This window comes from Hyla sarda, unplaced genomic scaffold (assembly GCF_029499605.1).
Source record: "Hyla sarda isolate aHylSar1 unplaced genomic scaffold, aHylSar1.hap1 scaffold_260, whole genome shotgun sequence".
NCBI classification, from domain to species: domain Eukaryota; kingdom Metazoa; phylum Chordata; class Amphibia; order Anura; family Hylidae; genus Hyla; species Hyla sarda.
In genome coordinates, this window is record NW_026609290.1 from 210,387 (window position 1) to 230,000 (window position 19,614).

Genomic DNA, 19,614 nt, shown 5'->3' on the forward strand with positions numbered 1-19,614 from the left:
TGATAGGGTCTGAAAAAGAAGAAAAATAAGAAGCAGCAGCATAGGAAAGAAGGAAAACATGGAGAGAAGAAAAAAAGAAGGTAAAAATGAGGTGAAAACATGTTTAAAAAAGTATTTCCATCTCTCTCTCTCTCTATATGTATATACATATATATATATATATATATATATATATATATATATTTAAAAGAAAAAAAAATTATATATATATATATATATATATATATACATATAGAGAGAGAGAGAGAGATAAATATATATAGAGATAGATGGGTGGATAGATAGATAGATAGACATACATACACACATACACACATACATACATACATATGTGTGTATTGTTGGAGTTGCAAACATGGGTGCACTTGACAAACTCAGTGCGGCTATTCCCCATTGAAAGATTGTTGCACCCAGGACCCTTAGCACTGGGATATGCTACTCAATACCACTGGCATGGCCAGGTGTAAACAACATCTGACCTTTGTTGTGTATGTAACCATGGAGATTGTGATGTCGCCTAGGCCCACCAAAGAACAGCCTTGTCAGAAGCAGCACTGCCATGAGCAGAAGTAGCAGCACCATAGGTTGTCAAATAAGTTGGATTTAACCAAGACAAGTGAGTCCAATAGGATGCAGGTATGTCCTCTATCCTTACAGCTTCCCGTGGCTGTTGGTTTTATACCGTTTTGGGACAGCCAAGGAGGCGTCAGCAGGCAACACAGGTAAGTGTGTGCTTGTGTGTGTGTGTGTTTCCTATGCAGATCCTAAACCCAGTATCAAATGCAAGTAGGAGGAGTAAGAAGGGTTCCTGCCAAAGCCAGGTTATGGATTGCATTTAAAAATGGTCCATCAGAGTGAAATGGACTCCCATCTTCCTGCTTAGCAATAATGATATGGGTTTAGGGTCTGCTGTGTGTACTGGTGGGTGACTGCCACCCAGCCAGAGTGTGTATGGGAGGCTGCCAGCCAGCCTCCCTTCCTACAAGTAGTGATGGTGCATGTGAAGGGGACAGCGTTGGTTCCTCCCCTTTCACAGTTATCACTTATCATCCTTCCTTTTGGCTGGTATCAAATGTGGTGTCTGTTTATATCAGTTTAATATCTGATATGTCCCCTATCTGGTAGCATATATTAAGTGCACCACCAGGTTTCAGTGTTGGAAAGAAAGATTACCTGTTTATTTGCTGCTGCAGCTGCTTGCTGGCTAGTCCAGTGGGTCCCTACTGCAGGCAAAAGACAATAGGTGGTGCCTAGGTGGATAGGACATCAGCTATGAGGCATTTGTTTGTACAAACTGCTGCTCACAACTAATGTTGTAATATAGTGTCTCCATCTGCTGGTGGTATTGAATAAGCAATAGTGCAATGATAGGGTCTGAAAAAGAAGAAAAATAAGAAGCAGCAGCATATGAAAAAAGGAGGAAAGAAGGAAAACATGGAGAGAAGAAAAAAAAGAAGGTAAAAATGAGGTGAAAACATGTTTAAGAAAGTATTTCCATCTCTCTCTCTCTCTATATGTATACATATATATATATATATATATATATATATATATATATATATATATATTTAAAAGAAAAAAAAATTATATATATACATATATACATATAGAGAGAGAGATAAATATATATAGAGATAGATGGGTGGATAGATAGATAGATAGATAGATAGAGAGATACACATACACACATACACACATACACACATACATACATACATAGATATGTGTGTATTGTTGGAGTTGCAAACATGGGTGCACTTGACAAACTCAGTGCGGCTATTCCCCATTGAAAGATTGTTGCACCCAGGACCCTTAGCACTGTGATATGCTACTCAATACCACTGGCATGGCCAGGTGTAAACAACATCTGACCTTTGTTGTGTATGTAACCATGGAGATTGTGATGTCGCCTAGGCTCACCAAAGAACAGCCTTGTCAGAAGCAGCACTGCCATGAGCAGAAGTAGCAGCACCATAGGTTGTCAAATAAGTTGGATTTAACCAAGACAAGTGAGTCCAATAGGATGCAGGTATGTTCTCTATCCTTACAGCTTCCCATGGCTGTTGGTTTTATACCGTTTGGGGACAGCCAAGGAGGCGTCAGCAGGCAACACAGGTAAGTGTGTGCTTGTGTGTGTGTGTGTGTGTGTGTGTTTCCTATGCAGATCCTAAACCCAGTATCAAATGCAAGTAGGAGGAGTAAGAAGGGTTCCTGCCAAAGCCAGGTTATGGATTGCATTTAAAAATGGTCCATCAGAGTGAAATGGACTCCCATCTTCCTGCTTAGCAATAATGATATGGGTTTAGGGTCTGCTGTGTGTACTGGTGGGTGACTGCCACCCAGCCAGAGTGTGTATGGGAGGCTGCCAGCCAGCCTCCCTTCCTACAAGTAGTGATGGTGCATGTGAAGGGGACAGCGTTGGTTCCTCCCCTTTCACAGTTATCACTTCTCATCCTTCCTTTTGGCTGGTATCAAATGTGGTGTCTGTTTATATCAGTTTAATATCTGATATGTCCCCTATCTGATAGCATATATTAAATGCACCACCAGGTTTCAGTGTTGGAAAGAAAGATTATCTGTTTATTTGCTGCAACTGCTTGCTGGCTAGTCCAGTGGGCCCCTACTGCAGGCAATAGACAATAGGTGGTGCCTATGTGCCTAGGTGGATAGGACATCAGCTATGAGGCATTTGTTTGTACAAACTGCTGCTCACAACTAATGTTGTAATATAGTGTCTCCATCTGCTGGTGGTATTGAATAAGCAATAGTGCAATGATAGGGTCTGAAAAAGAAGAAAAATAAGAAGCAGCAGCATAGGAAAGAAGGAAAACATGGAGAGAATAAAAAAAGAAGGTAAAAATGAGGTGAAAACATGTTTAAAAAAGTATTTCCATCTCTCTCTCTCTCTATATGTATATATATATATATATATATATATATATATATATATTTAAAAGAAAAAAAAATTATATATATATACATATAGAGAGAGAGAGAGAGATAAATATATATAGAGATAGATGGGTGGATAGATAGATAGATAGACATACATACACACATACACACATACACACATACATACATACATACATACATATGTGTGTATTGTTGGAGTTGCAAACATGGGTGCACTTGACAAACTCAGTGCGGCTATTCCCCATTGAAAGATTGTTGCACCCAGGACCCTTAGCACTGGGATATGCTACTCAATACCACTGGCATGGCCAGGTGTAAACAACATCTGACCTTTGTTGTGTATGTAACCATGGAGATTGTGATGTCGCTCAGGCCCACCAAAGAACAGCCTTGTCAGAAGCAGCACTGCCATGAGCAGAAGTAGCAGCACCATAGGTTGTCAAATAAGTTGGATTTAACCAAGACAAGTGAGTCCAATAGGATGCAGGTATGTCCTCTATCCTTACAGCTTCCCGTGGCTGTTGGTTTTATACCGTTTGGGGACAGCCAAGGAGGCGTCAGCAGGCAACACAGGTAAGTGTGTGCTTGTATGTGTGTGTGTGTGTGTGTGTGTGTGTGTGTGTGTTTCCTATGCACATCCTAAACCCAGTATCAAATGCAAGTAGGAGGAGTAAGAAGGGTTCCTGCCAAAGCCAGGTTATGGATTGCATTTAAAAATGGTCCATCAGAGTGAAATGGACTCCCATCTTCCTGCTTAGCAATAATGATATGGGTTTAGGGTCTGCTGTGTGTACTGGTGGGTGACTGCCACCCAGCCAGAGTGTGTATGGGAGGCTGCCAGCCAGCCTCCCTTCCTACAAGTAATGATGGTGCATGTGAAGGGGACAGCGTTGGTTCCTCCCCTTTCACAGTTATCACTTCTCATCCTTCCTTTTGGCTGGTATCAAATGTGGTGTCTGTTTATATCAGTTTAATATCTGATATGTCCCCTATCTGATAGCATATATTAAATGCACCACCAGGTTTCAGTGTTGGAAAGAAAGATTATCTGTTTATTTGCTGCAGCTGCTTGCTGTCTAGTCCAGTGGGTCCCTACTGCAGGCAATAGACAATAGGTAGTGCCTATGTGCCTAGGTGGATAGGACATCAGCTATGAGGCATTTGTTTGTACAAACTGCTGCTCACAACTAATGTTGTAATATAGTGTCTCCAGCTGCTGGTGGTATTGAATAAGCAATAGTGCAATGATAGGGTCTGAAAAAGAAGAAAAATAAGAAGCAGCAGCATAGGAAAGAAGGAAAACATGGAGAGAAGAAAAAAAGAAGGTAAAAATGAGGTGAAAACATGTTTAAAAAAGTATTTCCATCTCTCTCTATATATATATATATATATATATTTAAAAGAAAAAAAAATTATATATATACATATAGAGAGAGAGAGATAAATATATATATAGAGATAGATGGGTGGATAGATAGATAGATAGATAGATAGACATACATACACACATACACACATACATACATACATACATATGTGTGTATTGTTGGAGTTGCAAACATGGGTGCACTTGACAAACTCAGTGCGGCTATTCCCCATTGAAAGATTGTTGCACCCAGGACCCTTAGCACTGGGATATGCTACTCAATACCACTGGCATGGCCAGGTGTAAACAACATCTGACCTTTGTTGTGTATGTAACCATGGAGATTGTGATGTCGCCTAGGCCCACCAAAGAACAGCCTTGTCAGAAGCAGCACTGCCATGAGCAGAAGTAGTAGCAGCACCATAGGTTGTCAAATAAGTTGGATTTAACCAAGACAAGTGAGTCCAATAGGATGCAGGTATGTCCTCTATCCTTACAGCTTCCCGTGGCTGTTGGTTTTATACCGTTTGGGGACAGCCAAGGAGGCGTCAGCAGGCAACACAGGTAAGTGTGTGCTTGTATGTGTGTGTGTGTGTGTGTGTGTGTGTGTGTTTCCTATGCAGATCCTAAACCCAGTATCAAATGCAAGTAGGAGGAGTAAGAAGGGTTCCTGCCAAAGCCAGGTTATGGATTGCATTTAAAAATGGTCCATCAGAGTGAAATGGACTCCCATCTTCCTGCTTAGCAATAATGATATGGGTTTAGGGTCTGCTGTGTGTACTGGTGGGTGACTGCCACCCAGCCAGAGTGTGTATGGGAGGCTGCCAGCCAGCCTCCCTTCCTACAAGTAATGATGGTGCATGTGAAGGGGACAGCGTTTGTTCCTCCCCTTTCACAGTTATCACTTCTCATCCTTCCTTTTGGCTGGTATCAAATGTGGTGTCTGTTTATATCAGTTTAATATCTGATATGTCCCCTATCTGATAGCATATATTAAATGCACCACCAGGTTTCAGTGTTGGAAAGAAAGATTATCTGTTTATTTGCTGCAGCTGCTTGCTGGCTAGTCCAGTGGTCCACTACTGCAGGCAATAGACAATAGGTGGTGCCTATGTGCCTAGGTGGATAGGACATCAGCTATGAGGCATTTGTTTGTACAAACTGCCGCTCACAACTAATGTTGTAATATAGTGTCTCCATCTGCTGGTGGTATTGAATAAGCAATAGTGCAATGATAGGGTCTGAAAAAGAAGAAAAATAAGAAGCAGCAGCATAGGAAAGAAGGAAAACATGGAGAGAAGAAAAAAAGAAGGTAAAAATGAGGTGAAAACATGTTTAAAAAAGTATTTCCATCTCTCTCTCTATATATATATATATATATTTAAAAGAAAAAAAAATTATATATATACATATAGAGAGAGAGAGATAAATATATATATAGAGATAGATGGGTGGATAGATAGATAGATAGATAGACATACATACACACATACACACATACATACATACATACATATGTGTGTATTGTTGGAGTTGCAAACATGGGTGCACTTGACAAACTCAGTGCGGCTATTCCCCATTGAAAGATTGTTGCACCCAGGACCCTTAGCACTGGGATATGCTACTCAATACCACTGGCATGGCCAGGTGTAAACAACATCTGACCTTTGTTGTGTATGTAACCATGGAGATTGTGATGTCGCCTAGGCCCACCAAAGAACAGCCTTGTCAGAAGCAGCACTGCCATGAGCAGAAGTAGTAGCAGCACCATAGGTTGTCAAATAAGTTGGATTTAACCAAGACAAGTGAGTCCAATAGGATGCAGGTATGTCCTCTATCCTTACAGCTTCCCGTGGCTGTTGGTTTTATACCGTTTGGGGACAGCCAAGGAGGCGTCAGCAGGCAACACAGGTAAGTGTGTGCTTGTATGTGTGTGTGTGTGTGTGTGTGTGTGTGTGTGTGTGTTTCCTATGCAGATCCTAAACCCAGTATCAAATGCAAGTAGGAGGAGTAAGAAGGGTTCCTGCCAAAGCCAGGTTATGGATTGCATTTAAAAATGGTCCATCAGAGTGAAATGGACTCCCATCTTCCTGCTTAGCAATAATGATATGGGTTTAAGGTCTGCTGTGTGTACTGGTGGGTGACTGCCACCCAGCCAGAGTGTGTATGGGAGGCTGCCAGCCAGCCTCCCTTCCTACAAGTAATGATGGTGCATGTGAAGGGGACAGCGTTGGTTCCTCCCCTTTCACAGTTATCACTTCTCATCCTTCCTTTTGGCTGGTATCAAATGTGGTGTCTGTTTATATCAGTTTAATATCTGATATGTCCCCTATCTGATAGCATATATTAAATGCACCACCAGGTTTCAGTGTTGGAAAGAAAGATTATCTGTTTATTTGCTGCAGCTGCTTGCTGGCTAGTCCAGTGGGCCCCTACTGCAGGCAATAGACAATAGGTAGTGCCTATGTGCCTAGGTGGATAGGACATCAGCTATGAGGCATTTGTTTGTACAAACTGCTGCTCACAACTAATGTTGTAATATAGTGTCTCCATCTGCTGGTGGTATTGAATAAGCAATAGTGCAATGATAGGGTCTGAAAAAGAAGAAAAATAAGAAGCAGCAGCATAGGAAAGAAGGAAAACATGGAGAGAAGAAAAAAAGAAGGTAAAAATGAGGTGAAAACATGTTTAAAAAAGTATTTCCATCTCTCTCTCTATATGTATATACATATATATATATATATATATATATATATTTAAAAGAAAAAAAAATTATATATATATACATAGAGAGAGAGAGAGAGAGAAATATATATAGAGATAGATGGGTGGATAGATAGATAGATAGACATACATACATACATACATATGTGTGTATTGTTGGAGTTGCAAACATGGGTGCACTTGACAAACTCAGTGCGGCTATTCCCCATTGAAAGATTGTTGCACCCAGGACCCTTAGCACTGGGATATGCTACTCAATACCACTGGCATGGCCAGGTGTAAACAACATCTGACCTTTGTTGTGTATGTAACCATGGAGATTGTGATGTCGCCTAGGCCCACCAAAGAACAGCCTTGTCAGAAGCAGCACTGCCATGAGCAGAAGTAGCAGCACCATAGGTTGTCAAATAAGTTGGATTTAACCAAGACAAGTGAGTCCAATAGGATGCAGGTATGTCCTCTATCCTTACAGCTTCCCGTGGCTGTTGGTTTTATACCGTTTGGGGACAGCCAAGGAGGCGTCAGCAGGCAATACAGGTAAGTGTGTGCTTGTGTGTGTGTGTGTGTGTGTGTGTTTCCTAAGCAGATCCTAAATCCAGTATCAAATGCAAGTAGGAGGAGTAAGAAGGGTTCCTGCCAAAGCCAGGTTATGAATTGCATTTAAAAATGGTCCATCAGAGTGAAATGGACTCCCATCTTCCTGCTTAGCAATAATGATATGGGTTTAGGGTCTGCTGTGTGTACTGGTGGGTGACTGCCACCCAGCCAGAGTGTGTATGGGAGGCTGCCAGCCAGCCTCCCTTCCTACAAGTAGTGATGGTGCATGTGAAGGGGACAGCGTTGGTTCCTCCCCTTTCACAGTTATCACTTATCATCCTTCCTTTTGGCTGGTATCAAATGTGGTGTCTGTTTATATCAGTTTAATATCTGATATGTCCCCTATCTGGTAGCATATATTAAGTGCACCACCAGGTTTCAGTGTTGGAAAGAAAGATTACCTGTTTATTTGCAGCTGCTTGCTGGCTAGTCCAGTGGGTCCCTACTGCAGGCAAAAGACAATAGGTGGTGCCTATGTGCCTAGGTGGATAGGACATCAGCTATGAGGCATTTGTTTGTACAAACTGCTGCTCACAACTAATGTTGTAATATAGTGTCTCCATCTGCTGGTGGTATTGAATAAGCAATAGTGCAATGATAGGGTCTGAAAAAGAAGAAAAATAAGAAGCAGCAGCATATGAAAAAAGGAGGAAAGAAGGAAAACATGGAGAGAAGAAAAAAAAGAAGGTAAAAATGAGGTGAAAACATGTTTAAGAAAGTATTTCCATCTCTCTCTCTCTCTATATGTATACATATATATATATATATTTAAAAGAAAAAAAAATTATATATATACATATATACATATAGAGAGAGAGATAAATATATATAGAGATAGATGGGTGGATAGATAGATAGATAGATAGATAGAGAGATACACATAAACACATACACACATACATACATACATAGATATGTGTGTATTGTTGGAGTTGCAAACATGGGTGCACTTGACAAACTCAGTGCGGCTATTCCCCATTGAAAGATTGTTGCACCCAGGACCCTTAGCACTGTGATATGCTACTCAATACCACTGGCATGGCCAGGTGTAAACAACATCTGACCTTTGTTGTGTATGTAACCATGGAGATTGTGATGTCGCCTAGGCTCACCAAAGAACAGCCTTGTCAGAAGCAGCACTGCCATGAGCAGAAGTAGCAGCACCATAGGTTGTCAAATAAGTTGGATTTAACCAAGACAAGTGAGTCCAATAGGATGCAGGTATGTTCTCTATCCTTACAGCTTCCCATGGCTGTTGGTTTTATACCGTTTGGGGACAGCCAAGGAGGCGTCAGCAGGCAACACAGGTAAGTGTGTGCTTGTGTGTGTGTGTGTGTGTGTGTGTGTGTTTCCTATGCAGATCCTAAACCCAGTATCAAATGCAAGTAGGAGGAGTAAGAAGGGTTCCTGCCAAAGCCAGGTTATGGATTGCATTTAAAAATGGTCCATCAGAGTGAAATGGACTCCCATCTTCCTGCTTAGCAATAATGATATGGGTTTAGGGTCTGCTGTGTGTACTGGTGGGTGACTGCCACCCAGCCAGAGTGTGTATGGGAGGCTGCCAGCCAGCCTCCCTTCCTACAAGTAGTGATAGTGCATGTGAAGGGGACAGCGTTGGTTCCTCCCCTTTCACAGTTATCACTTCTCATCCTTCCTTTTGGCTGGTATCAAATGTGGTGTCTGTTTATATCAGTTTAATATCTGATATGTCCCCTATCTGATAGCAGATATTAAGTGCACCACCAGGTTTCAGTGTTGGAAAGAAAGGTTATCTGTTTATTTGCTGCAGCTGCTTGCTGGCTAGTCCAGTGGGCCCCTACTGCAGGCAAAAGACAATAGGTGGTGCCTAGGTGGATAGGACATCAGCTATGAGGCATTTGTTTGTACAAACTGCTGCTCACAACTAATGTTGTAATATAGTGTCTCCATCTGCTGGTGGTATTGAATAAGCAATAGTGCAATGATAGGGTTTGAAAAATAAGAAGCAGCAGCATAGGAAAGAAGGAAAACATGGAGAGAAGAAAAAAAGAAGGTAAAAATGAGGTGAAAACATGTTTAAAAAAGTATTTCCATCTCTCTCTCTCTCTATATGTATATACATATATATATATATATATATATATATTTAAAAGAAAAAAAATGATATATATATATATATATATATATATATATATATACATATATAGAGAGAGAGAGATAAATATATATAGAGATAGTTGGGTGGATAGATAGATAGATAGATAGATAGATACACATACATACATACATACATACATACATACGTGTGTATTGTTGGAGTTGCAAACATGGGTGCACTTGACAAACTCAGTGCGGCTATTCCCCATTGAAAGATTGTTGCACCCAGGACCCTTAGCACTGGGATATGCTACTCAATACCACTGGCATGGCCAGGTGTAAACAACATCTGACCTTTGTTGTGTATGTAACCATGGAGATTGTGATGTCGCCTAGGCCCACCAAAGAACAGCCTTGTCAGAAGCAGCACTGCCATGAGCAGAAGTAGCAGCACCATAGGTTGTCAAATAAGTTGGATTTAACCAAGACAAGTGAGTCCAATAGGATGCAGGTATGTCCTCTATCCTTACAGCTTCCCGTGGCTGTTGGTTTTATACCGTTTGGGGACAGCCAAGGAGGCGTCAGCAGGCAACACAGGTAAGTGTGTGCTTGTGTGTGTGTGTGTGTTTCCTATGCAGATCCTAAACCCAGTATCAAATGCAAGTAGGAGGAGTAAGAAGGGTTCCTGCCAAAGCCAGGTTATGGATTGCATTTAAAAATGGTCCATCAGAGTGAAATGGACTCCCATCTTCCTGCTTAGCAATAATGATATGGGTTTAGGATCTGCTGTGTGTACTGGTGGGTGACTGCCACCCAGCCAGAGTGTGTATGGGAGGCTGCCAGCCAGCCTCCCTTCCTACAAGTAATGATGGTGCATGTGAAGGGGACAGCGTTGGTTCCTCCCCTTTCACAGTTATCACTTCTCATCCTTCCTTTTGGCTGGTATCAAATGTGGTGTCTGTTTATATCAGTTTAATATCTGATATGTCCCCTATCTGATAGCATATATTAAATGCACCAACAGATTTCAGTGTTGGAAAGAAAGATTATCTGTTTATTTGCTGCAGCTGCTTGCTGGCTAGTCCAGTGGGCCCCTACTGCAGGCAATAGACAATAGGTGGTGCCTATGTGCCTAGGTGGATAGGACATCAGCTATGAGGCATTTGTTTGTACAAACTGCTGCTCACAACTAATGTTGTAATATAGTGTCTCCATCTGCTGGTGGTATTGAATAAGCAATAGTGCAATGATAGGGTCTGAAAAAGAAGAAAAATAAGAAGCAGCAGCATAGGAAAGAAGGAAAACATGGAGAGAAGAAAAAAAGAAGGTAAAAATGAGGTGAAAACATGTTTAAAAAAGTATTTCCATCTCTCTCTCTCTCTATATGTATATACATATATATATATATATATATATATATATATATATATATATATATTTAAAAGAAAAAAAAATTATATATATATACATATAGAGAGAGAGAGAGATAAATATATATAGAGATAGATGGGTGGATAGATAGATAGATAGACATACATACACACATACACACATACACACATACACACATACATACATATGTGTGTATTGTTGGAGTTGCAAACATGGGTGCACTTGACAAACTCAGTGCGGCTATTCCCCATTGAAAGATTGTTGCACCCAGGACCCTTAGCACTGGGATATGCTACTCAATACCACTGGCATGGCCAGGTGTAAACAACATCTGACCTTTGTTGTGTATGTAACCATGGAGATTGTGATGTCGCCTAGGCCCACCAAAGAACAGCCTTGTCAGAAGCAGCACTGCCATGAGCAGAAGTAGCAGCACCATAGGTTGTCAAATAAGTTGGATTTAACCAAGACAAGTGAGTCCAATAGGATGCAGGTATGTCCTCTATCCTTACAGCTTCCCGTGGCTGTTGGTTTTATACCGTTTGGGGACAGCCAAGGAGGCGTCAGCAGGCAACACAGGTAAGTGTGTGCTTGTATGTGTGTGTGTGTGTGTGTGTGTTTCCTATGCAGATCCTAAACCCAGTATCAAATGCAAGTAGGAGGAGTAAGAAGGGTTCCTGCCAAAGCCAGGTTATGGATTGCATTTAAAAATGGTCCATCAGAGTGAAATGGACTCCCATCTTCCTGCTTAGCAATAATGATATGGGTTTAGGGTCTGCTGTGTGTACTGGTGGGTGACTGCCACCCAGCCAGAGTGTGTATGGGAGGCTGCCAGCCAGCCTCCCTTCCTACAAGTAGTGATGGTGCATGTGAAGGGGACAGCGTTGGTTCCTCCCCTTTCACAGTTATCACTTCTCATCCTTCCTTTTGGCTGGTATCAAATGTGGTGTCTGTTTATATCAGTTTAATATCTGATATGTCCCTTATCTGATAGCATATATTAAATGCACCACCAGGTTTCAGTGTTGGAAAGAAAGATTATCTGTTTATTTGCTGCAGCTGCTTGCTGGCTAGTCCAGTGGGCCCCTACTGCAGGCAATAGACAATAGGTGGTGCCTATGTGCCTAGGTGGATAGGACATCAGCTATGAGGCATTTGTTTGTACAAACTGCTGCTCACAACTAATGTTGTAATATAGTGTCTCCATCTGCTGGTGGTATTGAATAAGCAATAGTGCAATGATAGGGTCTGAAAAAGAAGAAAAATAAGAAGCAGCAGCATAGGAAAGAAGGAAAACATGGAGAGAAGAAAAAAAGAAGGTAAAAATGAGGTGAAAACATGTTTAAAAAAGTATTTCCATCTCTCTCTCTCTCTATATGTATATACATATATATATATATATATATATATATATATATATATATTTAAAAGAAAAAAAAATTATATATATATACATATAGAGAGAGAGAGAGAGAGATAAATATATATAGAGATAGATGTGTGGATAGATAGATAGATAGACATACATACACACATACACACATACACACATACATACATACATACATATGTGTGTATTGTTGGAGTTGCAAACATGGGTGCACTTGACAAACTCAGTGCGGCTATTCCCCATTGAAAGATTGTTGCACCCAGGACCCTTAGCACTGGGATATGCTACTCAATACCACTGGCATGGCCAGGTGTAAACAACATCTGACCTTTGTTGTGTATGTAACCATGGAGATTGTGATGTCGCCTAGGCCCACCAAAGAACAGCCTTGTCAGAAGCAGCACTGCCATGAGCAGAAGTAGCAGCACCATAGGTTGTCAAATAAGTTGGATTTAACCAAGACAAGTGAGTCCAATAGGATGCAGGTATGTCCTCTATCCTTACAGCTTCCCGTGGCTGTTGGTTTTATACCGTTTGGGGACAGCCAAGGAGGCGTCAGCAGGCAACACAGGTAAGTGTGTGCTTGTATGTGTGTGTGTGTGTGTGTGTGTGTGTGTTTCCTATGCACATCCTAAACCCAGTATCAAATGCAAGTAGGAGGAGTAAGAAGGGTTCCTGCCAAAGCCAGGTTATGGATTGCATTTAAAAATGGTCCATCAGAGTGAAATGGACTCCCATCTTCCTGCTTAGCAATAATGATATGGGTTTAGGGTCTGCTGTGTGTACTGGTGGGTGACTGCCACCCAGCCAGAGTGTGTATGGGAGGCTGCCAGCCAGCCTCCCTTCCTACAAGTAATGATGGTGCATGTGAAGGGGACAGCGTTGGTTCCTCCCCTTTCACAGTTATCACTTCTCATCCTTCCTTTTGGCTGGTATCAAATGTGGTGTCTGTTTATATCAGTTTAATATCTGATATGTCCCCTATCTGATAGCATATATTAAATGCACCACCAGGTTTCAGTGTTGGAAAGAAAGATTATCCGTTTATTTGCTGCAGCTGCTTGCTGTCTAGTCCAGTGGGTCCCTACTGCAGGCAATAGACAATAGGTAGTGCCTATGTGCCTAGGTGGATAGGACATCAGCTATGAGGCATTTGTTTGTACAAACTGCTGCTCACAACTAATGTTGTAATATAGTGTCTCCAGCTGCTGGTGGTATTGAATAAGCAATAGTGCAATGATAGGGTCTGAAAAAGAAGAAAAATAAGAAGCAGCAGCATAGGAAAGAAGGAAAACATGGAGAGAAGAAAAAAAGAAGGTAAAAATGAGGTGAAAACATGTTTAAAAAAGTATTTCCATCTCTCTCTCTCTCTATATGTATATACATATATATATATATATATATATATATATATATATATATATATATATATATATTTAAAAGAAAAAAAAATTATATATATATATATATATATATATATATACATATAGAGAGAGAGAGAGAGATAAATATATATAGAGATAGATGGGTGGATAGATAGATAGATAGACATACATACACACATACACACATACATACATACATATGTGTGTATTGTTGGAGTTGCAAACATGGGTGCACTTGACAAACTCAGTGCGGCTATTCCCCATTGAAAGATTGTTGCACCCAGGACCCTTAGCACTGGGATATGCTACTCAATACCACTGGCATGGCCAGGTGTAAACAACATCTGACCTTTGTTGTGTATGTAACCATGGAGATTGTGATGTCGCCTAGGCCCACCAAAGAACAGCCTTGTCAGAAGCAGCACTGCCATGAGCAGAAGTAGCAGCACCATAGGTTGTCAAATAAGTTGGATTTAACCAAGACAAGTGAGTCCAATAGGATGCAGGTATGTCCTCTATCCTTACAGCTTCCCGTGGCTGTTGGTTTTATACCGTTTTGGGACAGCCAAGGAGGCGTCAGCAGGCAACACAGGTAAGTGTGTGCTTGTGTGTGTGTGTGTTTCCTATGCAGATCCTAAACCCAGTATCAAATGCAAGTAGGAGGAGTAAGAAGGGTTCCTGCCAAAGCCAGGTTATGGATTGCATTTAAAAATGGTCCATCAGAGTGAAATGGACTCCCATCTTCCTGCTTAGCAATAATGATATGGGTTTAGGGTCTGCTGTGTGTACTGGTGGGTGACTGCCACCCAGCCAGAGTGTGTATGGGAGGCTGCCAGCCAGCCTCCCTTCCTACAAGTAGTGATGGTGCATGTGAAGGGGACAGCGTTGGTTCCTCCCCTTTCACAGTTATCACTTATCATCCTTCCTTTTGGCTGGTATCAAATGTGGTGTCTGTTTATATCAGTTTAATATCTGATATGTCCCCTATCTGGTAGCATATATTAAGTGCACCACCAGGTTTCAGTGTTGGAAAGAAAGATTACCTGTTTATTTGCTGCTGCAGCTGCTTGCTGGCTAGTCCAGTGGGTCCCTACTGCAGGCAAAAGACAATAGGTGGTGCCTAGGTGGATAGGACATCAGCTATGAGGCATTTGTTTGTACAAACTGCTGCTCACAACTAATGTTGTAATATAGTGTCTCCATCTGCTGGTGGTATTGAATAAGCAATAGTGCAATGATAGGGTCTGAAAAAGAAGAAAAATAAGAAGCAGCAGCATATGAAAAAAGGAGGAAAGAAGGAAAACATGGAGAGAAGAAAAAAAAGAAGGTAAAAATGAGGTGAAAACATGTTTAAGAAAGTATTTCCATCTCTCTCTCTATATGTATACATATATATATATATATATATATATATATATATATATATATATTTAAAAGAAAAAAAAATTATATATATACATATATACATATAGAGAGAGAGATAAATATATATAGAGATAGATGGGTGGATAGATAGATAGATAGATAGATAGAGAGATACACATACACACATACACACATACACACATACATACATACATAGATATGTGTGTATTGTTGGAGTTGCAAACATGGGTGCACTTGACAAACTCAGTGCGGCTATTCCCCATTGAAAGATTGTTGCACCCAGGACCCTTAGCACTGTGATATGCTACTCAATACCACTGGCATGGCCAGGTGTAAACAACATCTGACCTTTGTTGTGTATGTAACCATGGAGATTGTGATGTCGCCTAGGCTCACCAAAGAACAGCCTTGTCAGAAGCAGCACTGCCATGAGCAGAAGTAGCAGCACCATAGGTTGTCAAATAAGTTGGATTTAACCAAGACAAGTGAGTCCAATAGGATGCAGGTATGTTCTCTATCCTTACAGCTTCCCATGGCTGTTGGTTTTATACCGTTTGGGGACAGCCAAGGAGGCGTCAGCAGGCAACACAGGTAAGTGTGTGCTTGTGTGTGTGTGTGTGTGTGTGTGTGTGTTTCCTATGCAGATCCTAAACCCAGTATCAAATGCAAGTAGGAGGAGTAAGAAGGGTTCCTGCCAAAGCCAGGTTATGGATTGCATTTAAAAATGGTCCATCAGAGTGAAATGGACTCCCATCTTCCTGCTTAGCAATAATGATATGGGTTTAGGGTCTGCTTGTGTGTACTGGTGGGTGACTGCCACCCAGCCAGAGTGTGTATGGGAGGCTGCCAGCCAGCCTCCCTTCCTACAAGTAGTGATGGTGCATGTGAAGGGGACAGCGTTGGTTCCTCCCCTTTCACAGTTATCACTTCTCATCCTTCCTTTTGGCTGGTATCAAATGTGGTGTCTGTTTATATCAGTTTAATATCTGATATGTCCCCTATCTGATAGCATATATTAAATGCACCACCAGGTTTCAGTGTTGGAAAGAAAGATTATCTGTTTATTTGCTGCAACTGCTTGCTGGCTAGTCCAGTGGGCCCCTACTGCAGGCAATAGACAATAGGTGGTGCCTATGTGCCTAGGTGGATAGGACATCAGCTATGAGGCATTTGTTTGTACAAACTGCTGCTCACAACTAATGTTGTAATATAGTGTCTCCATCTGCTGGTGGTATTGAATAAGCAATAGTGCAATGATAGGGTCTGAAAAAGAAGAAAAATAAGAAGCAGCAGCATAGGAAAGAAGGAAAACATGGAGAGAATAAAAAAAGAAGGTAAAAATGAGGTGAAAACATGTTTAAAAAAGTATTTCCATCTCTCTCTCTCTCTATATGTATATATATATATATATATATATATATATATATATATATATATATATTTAAAAGAAAAAAAAATTATATATATATACATATAGAGAGAGAGAGAGAGATAAATATATATAGAGATAGATGGGTGGATAGATAGATAGATAGACATACATACACACATACACACATACACACATACATACATACATACATACATATGTGTGTATTGTTGGAGTTGCAAACATGGGTGCACTTGACAAACTCAGTGCGGCTATTCCCCATTGAAAGATTGTTGCACCCAGGACCCTTAGCACTGGGATATGCTACTCAATACCACTGGCATGGCCAGGTGTAAACAACATCTGACCTTTGTTGTGTATGTAACCATGGAGATTGTGATGTCGCTCAGGCCCACCAAAGAACAGCCTTGTCAGAAGCAGCACTGCCATGAGCAGAAGTAGCAGCACCATAGGTTGTCAAATAAGTTGGATTTAACCAAGACAAGTGAGTCCAATAGGATGCAGGTATGTCCTCTATCCTTACAGCTTCCCGTGGCTGTTGGTTTTATACCGTTTGGGGACAGCCAAGGAGGCGTCAGCAGGCAACACAGGTAAGTGTGTGCTTGTATGTGTGTGTGTGTGTGTGTGTGTGTGTGTGTGTGTTTCCTATGCACATCCTAAACCCAGTATCAAATGCAAGTAGGAGGAGTAAGAAGGGTTCCTGCCAAAGCCAGGTTATGGATTGCATTTAAAAATGGTCCATCAGAGTGAAATGGACTCCCATCTTCCTGCTTAGCAATAATGATATGGGTTTAGGGTCTGCTGTGTGTACTGGTGGGTGACTGCCACCCAGCCAGAGTGTGTATGGGAGGCTGCCAGCCAGCCTCCCTTCCTACAAGTAATGATGGTGCATGTGAAGGGGACAGCGTTGGTTCCTCCCCTTTCACAGTTATCACTTCTCATCCTTCCTTTTGGCTGGTATCAAATGTGGTGTCTGTTTATATCAGTTTAATATCTGATATGTCCCCTATCTGATAGCATATATTAAATGCACCACCAGGTTTCAGTGTTGGAAAGAAAGATTATCTGTTTATTTGCTGCAGCTGCTTGCTGTCTAGTCCAGTGGGTCCCTACTGCAGGCAATAGACAATAGGTAGTGCCTATGTGCCTAGGTGGATAGGACATCAGCTATGAGGCATTTGTTTGTACAAACTGCTGCTCACAACTAATGTTGTAATATAGTGTCTCCAGCTGCTGGTGGTATTGAATAAGCAATAGTGCAATGATAGGGTCTGAAAAAGAAGAAAAATAAGAAGCAGCAGCATAGGAAAGAAGGAAAACATGGAGAGAAGAAAAAAAGAAGGTAAAAATTAGGTGAAAACATGTTTAAAAAAGTATTTCCATCTCTCTCTCTCTCTATATGTATATACATATATATATATATATATATATATATATATATATATTTAAAAGAAAAAAAAAAATATATATATATATACATATAGAGAGAGAGAGAGATAAATATATATAGAGATAGATGGGTGGATAGATAGACATACATACACACATACACACATACATACATACATATGTGTGTATTGTTGGAGTTGCAAACATGGGTGCACTTGACAAACTCAGTGCGGCTATTCCCCATTGAAAGATTGTTGCACCCAGGACCCTTAGCACTGGGATATGCTACTCAATACCACTGGCATGGCCAGGTGTAAACAACATCTGACCTTTGTTGTGTATGTAACCATGGAGATTGTGATGTCGCCTAGGCCCACCAAAGAACAGCCTTGTCAGAAGCAGCACTGCCATGAGCATAAGTAGCAGCACCATAGGTTGTCAAATAAGTTGGATTTAACCAAGACAAGTGAGTCCAATAGGATGCAGGTATGTCCTCTATCCTTACAGCTTCCCGTGGCTGTTGGTTTTATACCGTTTTGGGACAGCCAAGGAGGCGTCAGCAGGCAACACAGGTAAGTGTGTGCCTGTGTGTGTGTGTGTGTGTTTCCTATGCAGATCCTAAACCCAGTATCAAATGCAAGTAGGAGGAGTAAGAAGGGTTCCTGCCAAAGCCAGGTTATGGATTGCATTTAAAAATGGTCCATCAGAGTGAAATGGACTCCCATCTTCCTGCTTAGCAATAATGATATGGGTTTAGGGTCTGCTGTGTGTACTGGTGGGTGACTGCCACCCAGCCAGAGTGTGTATGGGAGGCTGCCAGCCAGCCTCCCTTCCTACAAGTAGTGATGGTGCATGTGAAGGGGACAGCGTTGGTTCCTCCCCTTTCACAGTTATCACTTATCATCCTTCCTTTTGGCTGGTATCAAATGTGGTGTCTGTTTATATCAGTTTAATATCTGATATGTCCCCTATCTGGTAGCATATATTAAGTGCACCACCAGGTTTTAGTGTTGGAAAGAAAGATTACCTGTTTATTTGCTGCTGCAGCTGCTTGCTGGCTAGTCCAGTGGGTCCCTACTGCAGGCAAAAGACAATAGGTGGTGCCTATGTGCCTAGGTGGATAGGACATCAGCTATGAGGCATTTGTTTGTACAAACTGCTGCTCACAACTAATGTTGTAATATAGTGTCTCCATCTGCTGGTGGTATTGAATAAGCAATAGTGCAATGATAGGGTCTGAAAAAGAAGAAAAATAAGAAGCAGCAGCATATGAAAAAAGGAGGAAAGAAGGAAAACATGGAGAGAAGAAAAAAAAGAAGGTAAAAATGAGGTGAAAACATGTTTAAGAAAGTATTTCCATCTCTCTCTCTCTATATGTATACATATATATATATATATATATATATATATTTAAAAGAAAAAAAAATTATATATATACATATATACATATAGAGAGAGAGATAAATATATATAGAGATAGATGGGTGGATAGATAGATAGATAGATAGATAGATAGATAGATAGATAGAGAGATACACATACACACATACACACATACACACATACACACATACATACATACATAGATATGTGTGTATTGTTG

General features: G+C 40.9%; 4 pseudogenes; all 4 read left to right on the plus strand.

The window, feature by feature from the left end:
- The first annotated feature begins 1,038 nt into the window (after positions 1-1,038).
- On the plus strand, positions 1,039-1,146 carry LOC130324182 (U2 spliceosomal RNA; annotated as a pseudogene).
- A 6,723-nt stretch (positions 1,147-7,869) lies between these two features.
- On the plus strand, positions 7,870-7,977 carry LOC130324179 (U2 spliceosomal RNA; annotated as a pseudogene).
- A 6,777-nt stretch (positions 7,978-14,754) lies between these two features.
- On the plus strand, positions 14,755-14,862 carry LOC130324183 (U2 spliceosomal RNA; annotated as a pseudogene).
- Positions 14,863-18,903: 4,041 nt separating this feature from the next.
- LOC130324175 (U2 spliceosomal RNA) lies at positions 18,904-19,011 on the plus strand (annotated as a pseudogene).
- Positions 19,012-19,614: the final 603 nt, after the last annotated feature.